Source organism: Dipodomys spectabilis, unplaced genomic scaffold (assembly GCF_019054845.1).
Source record: "Dipodomys spectabilis isolate Male_0828 unplaced genomic scaffold, ASM1905484v1 ptg000224l, whole genome shotgun sequence".
NCBI classification, from domain to species: domain Eukaryota; kingdom Metazoa; phylum Chordata; class Mammalia; order Rodentia; family Heteromyidae; genus Dipodomys; species Dipodomys spectabilis.
This window is the reverse complement of record NW_024870901.1, coordinates 768278-774454: the sequence shown is the minus strand read 5'-3', so window position 1 is coordinate 774454 and position 6177 is coordinate 768278.

The following is a 6177-nucleotide window of genomic DNA, read 5'->3' as shown; positions in this document are numbered from 1 at the left end:
AGACAGAAGCAAATAAAAAAAATCAGAAATAACTAAATAAAGACGAACTAAAACATAAAAAGATCAACAAAACAGAATTGGTTGTTTCAATAAATTAACAGACTTGACAGACACCAAATCTAAGAAGAGAACTTACATAGATAGAAAGATAAATAGAAAGCCCACAGATTGGGAGAAGTTAGTTACTTGCTCTGCAACAGGCAATGGCCTTACATCTCAAATATATTTAGAGCCCCAAATGTTAACTCCCCCCAAAAACAAATCTTCAAAGAAACAACCCTCTTAATAAGTTTGCTGAAGATTTAAAGAGAGACCTCTCTGAAGAAGAAATATGAATGGTGAATTGAAACATGAAGAAATATGCCACATTTCTGGCCATAGAAATACAAATAAAAGCAACATTGAGATTCCACCTCCCCCCAGTTTGATGACCATTATGAAGAAAACTAATAATAACAGATGCGGGTCTGGTGGGAATATAGCCAAAAGGGAATGTTACTGCACTATTGGTTGAAAAGTATACTTGTTCAAATACTCCATAAAGAAGTATAAAGGTTCCTCAGAAGATCTCCCCTATGACCCAGCAATCCCACTCCTGGACATTTACCCAAATGACCACAGACAAGGCCACACTAAAGTTACTATCACAACTATGTCAATTGTAGCATTATTTACCATAGCTAAGATATGGAACCAACACAGATGCCCCTCAGTAGATGAATCAATCAAGAAAATGTCATATATATTCACAACAAAATTCTATGCTTCCATCAGAAAGAATGACATTGCCCCATTTGTAAGGAAATGGAAAGACTTGGAAAACATAATACGTCAAACAAGCCACACCTAAAGAATCATAGGCTACATGTTTTCACTCATTTAAAAAAACTAGAATATGTCTAGGATATTCTTATAAAAGATCACAACAGCTCAATAGCTATATGCATGTCACCATAGAAAATGATGCTTATTGAAATGAGCTCCAAGAAATGGATACAAGATAATTGTATAGTGAACTGCTTTTATGTATTTCTATTTACTGTTTCCATTTTGGTTTATTCCCTGTAGTCACTGTTTTTTTATTGCTGTACCCTTTGTCTTATATACAAGTTTATCTGATTTGGGGAAGGGAAGGGAAATCACAGAAATGTTCGGACAAAGATTAACCAAAGCAATAGTGATATACACTAAACACTATGTTAGAAATGAACTTTACAACTTTGGGGAAATGGGATATCAGGGTTGGGGGAAGCAGGAAAAAATGAGGAAGTGGTAACACTGTAAAAAAGTACTTATTACTTATGTAACTGTGACCCACCCCTTGGAATATCACCTTCATAATAAAAAAAAAAGAGAGAGCTGACAGGAAGCTCGGCCTGACTTCTCTGCCATGCTCCCTAGGACAATGGGTGCTATTCAGTCCACTGCTTGTGGTGGGAAGTCCACTTCTTGTCAGTCGTGGGGCTTGAACTCTGGGCCTGTGCACTGTCCCCGAGCTCCTCAGCTCAAGGTTAGCTCTCTACTACGTGAGTCATAGCGCCACTTCCGGTTTTCTGGTGGTTCTTTGGAGATAAGAGTCTCACAGATGTTCCTGCCCAGGCTGTCTATAAACCATGGTCCTCATATCTCAGTCCCCTGTGTACTTAGGATTATAGGCCTGAGCCACCAGCATCTGACTTAAGTGTAATTCTGACGCTCTCTCTCTCTCTCTCTCTCTCTCTCTCTGTCTCTCTCTCTCTTTCTCTCTCAAGAACTTATTGAATGGGTGCTGGAGGAGGTGGCCCAGCATCCCCATGTGGCTGGAACCAATGTGGCCCTCTCATTCTGGTGGTGGGCTGTGGGTCAGGAGTTGTCTCGCTCAGTCTGTTGTTCCAGCTCCATGAGGTAAGCCCCTCTGTGCTCTGGCTAGACCGTGACGGTTATTCATTGTCCATCTAGCCTTACTGGACTCAGTATTGTGTTCAATGACCTTTTCTAGCAAAAATTTCTGGCTAAAATTATGATACATAGTTACGGAATGAAAAAGTAATGCCATCTTAAGAAAGTCATTTAAGGCTCTGGGAATGTGGCTTCACAGTACGGTGATTGATTAGCATGCATGAAAACTTCGGTTCAATTCATCAGTATGACATAAACAGAAAAAGAATCACTGGAAATGATGCTGTGTCTCAAGTGGTAGAGGGTTAGCCTTGAACAACAACAACAAAAAAAAAAAAAGCTGAGGAATAATTCCCTATCACTGGGTTTAAGCCCCAGGACTGGCAAAACAACAACAACAACAAACATTTAGTTAGTAAATGCAAAATAAACAACTCATACTTGGAATATACCATTTCTCCTTCCATACTGATATCTGACAATAGTCCCTAATTCACGTACTTTACCTATATTAGTGTACAATTTTGAAAAAAAAAAAACCAAAAACTTTTGTTCATTAAATCACAGCAATTAATGCCAAGAATGTGCTTAGATGTCAGGTGAAGATTAATTCTGGAAATTCAAAGATTCCAGGCTTTTGGGTGGTCATTGCTAATCACAATCAGAAGGGTAGCATAAGTGAGGTTTGGAAATCTTTTTGGTAAGTCATGGCACCAAAAAGGCAGAGGCTAATTAATAGTTTTTACAGAAGAGAAGGAATAACTCCAGATGGAAGGAATAAATGATAATAACTAAGTTATACCACAAAATGTTCTAGTGAACCATTTTTGGTTATTAAAGAACTAGTCATCAACTAGGATTATTCCTCATTGCCTTTAGCATTCCAGTAATTAGGATAATTCTTAATCTCTGTGTGATAGGTTGTATATCCTTCTATGCTGTACTTTCATACCTGAACTCCTTTGCTTTCTAAAAATCTCAGTCTTTTATATTTCTCTATGAACAATTTCTGATACTAAGTTGACAAATACAGACAGCAGAGGATGCTAATGTAAGAGTCCCATGACACATGAATCATTAATGTAACAACATGGAAAAGGAGATAAATTTATTGCTACCTCAATTTTTCTGAAAACTTGCAATGTCATCATTTGATTCAAATTTCCATTCTTTGTCTACATAGTGTCAATAAGTGCACATAAATGCAAATATAAGACGGATGCTGGTGGCTCACACCTGTAATCCTAGCTACTCAGAAATTTGAGACCACCGGATTGTGGTTCAAAACCAGCCTGGTCAGGAAAGTCCATGAGACTCTTATCTTTAATTAACCAAATGAAACCCAGAAGTGGTGCTGTACCAAAAGTGGCAGAGTGTTCAACTTGAGCTGAAGAACTGATGGACAGGGTCCAGTATCAGAGTTAAAGACCCACGACCAACAAAAAAAGTGCAAATTTGACTTTAAGTTTCCCCAAAAGGAACCACAAAGTCAATAGTAATCTTTCCAAGTAGAAAAAATAATTCCAAAATGATTCAGTGCACCTATTTTTGTTGAGTTATTTAAGTTATGGTTTCTTTGCTGGACATATTCTCTTCTTTTAAAAATTGTCAAATATTAGCTTTATAATAAACTTCATCTAATATTTCTTGGTTCAAAAGAGAAGTCCATACAGTTGAAGTCAATTGGATTTATTACTATTTCAGTTCAAAGCCAACCCAGGCAGGAGAGTCTGTCTAACTCTTATCTGTAATTAAATACTAAAAAAGGCAGAAGTGGAGTGTAGGCTCAAGCAATAGAGTACTAGCTTTGGGGGCAGGTGGACAGGAAAGGCAACTGTACAGGGACAGGGTCCACCCTCTGGGTTCAAGCCCCCAAACCAGCACAAACTAAACAAACAAGCAAATGAAAAAAAAAACACATATTTCTTTGAGACTATCCTTAAAGCACTGGTTTGAGAAGAGGCTCCTTTTGCTGATCGTACTCACTGGATCCTGCTTTTTGGAATCCTTATTGCTATGGAGAACTCAGGACCAGACTAAAGAATTAGGTAACTGACTCCTGCAACAGGAGAATTATCTCAGGAATGAAATATCCATGCATAAATCTCTTTAAAACCCCCAAATCTTTGGTTCTTTGCAGGAGAACACTTTTAAAACAAATTTATTTCCTTTTATTCTATGCTGGCCTTCAAATGGCATATTGTTTCCTTTTGTTATACTCTCAACTAGAAGTTTACAGACAAGTTTTATATAAGTAAAGACACACTTGACAAAGTCAGGGACAGAGTTTCCTTCAGGCCTTGGATTGTTTTCTTGTACCATAAAAGGACAGCACAAATTACCTTGAAATTTGTCATTTCTCTATGTTCAAGTCCTCTCTTGGGATCAGTTTCCACTTGCAATAACAGTTCTTTCCACTTAGTTCCAGTAACAATCTATGGTGCTGCTCCAGGTAAAATGAGTATTTTCTGGCTTCATTGAAATGGCACAAGTTATATCTTTGGATATGAGGTAACATGTGTTTCAGAGATAACTTCATAACGAGAAAATACGGAATTTGCATGGCTTATAAAACCTTATTCATGTACATATGGCCATATAAGATGATATTAAGTGAAATGGAACCCAAGATAGGGACACAACTTGCTTTTTCTTGCTTGTTATTTTTTTAATGTATCTAACATGTAGTATGTGATTTTTTTGTTTCTCTTCTATTTTCTTCCTCCATGGTATAACCCCTGTTTTCACTATATTTATTGTCAGAGACCTGCATCTTGCATATACATTTTTCTAATGTGGGGAGGGGAAGGGGAATAACGAAATGCTTAAACAAGTATACAGTATGACCTATTGTAACAATGAGTTGTACATGGCACTATGTAGAAAATTAGCTTTACAACTTGGGGAAGGGAGTTAGGTTGGTGGGGAGGAAAAGGATTGTAGGAGAAAAACCAAAGGGGAGGTAACAATGCTTGATAGATAATGTACTCATTAACTTTCTTATGTAACTCTAGCCCCTCTTTAAACCATTTTTACAATAAAAAACATGAAAAAAACATCCTGGACTGCTTTAAGTTCAAATTTTCTAAGTGCTCTGTAATTAATATCAATTTTATGTGGGAAGAATATTCTCAGAAACATTTTTGTGAGTGTGTTTTGTGCATTATTTCCCAAGTGTACATAAGTTAGCAGTAGGAGAAACAATAGGAATAATAGGAGAAAAAGAAGTTTTGTGCTTAATTATAATGGTTCAATACACTATAGAAGACTCTTCAAGTAAGACAACTTTGAAACAATAAATCCAAGGCCATTATGTAGATCTATGGGAGTGATGTAGGGAAAGCATTACTACTAAGTGGAACATGAAGGATGAGGCCACTCTTGTTTTCTACTAGATCTAAATCATGGTAGCTAATCATGCAAATTTGTAAAAAGTAGAACAGAAGAATAATTCTGGTTCCAAAACAAGTCAGATATAAGAGCATGGACTTAACTGGAAAAAAAGGCAATGTTGAGAGAGCAGGAAATATAGTAGCAATGAGCTAGTGGATAAGATCACATTTCTTTTTCTTTTTCAGATTTTTTTTTTTATGGTTGTGGGTCTTGAACTCTGGGCCTGGGCGATGTCCCTCCCCTCTTCAGCTCAAGGCTAGAACTCTACCATTTGAGCCACAGTGCCAATTCCAGTTTTCTGGTGGTTAATTGGAGTTAAGTGCCTCAGAAAACTTTCGTACTGGTGCTTGATCTGAACTGCAATCCTCAGATCTCAACCTTCTCAGTAACTAGGATTAAAATTTTGAACCACCAGTACCAGGCTTAAGATCACATTTCTAGCAGTGTACACTCAGGATGTGTAATGTGTATGTTCATCTATCTTTGTATGAATTCTTGAGGTAAAAATCTAGGCTACAGGTTAGGCTTTACATTCACAAAAATGTTTGTAGTTTAAAACCATACTCCTGGAAAAAAAAAACTAAGAATATAAAAGAGTCTGGAAAGTTCAGTTTGCATCCAGCCTGGGCAGAACAGTCTTTGCAACACTACCTATAATTAACCAGCCAAAAGCTGCATTGGATGAATGGCTCAAGTGATGGGATACTAGTTATGAACAAAAGTGCTGAATAATAGCCTGAGGTTTTGCATACATACATACAAACATTTACATGCACACAGAAGCACTTATATGTGCAAACACACATATGAAACAATTCTCAAAATGTGTAGAAAAGTTAGAAAACAATAGAAAATATGTCCTGAGTAAGACTAGAATCAAGTGATAATTTTTAATATTAGAAAGTC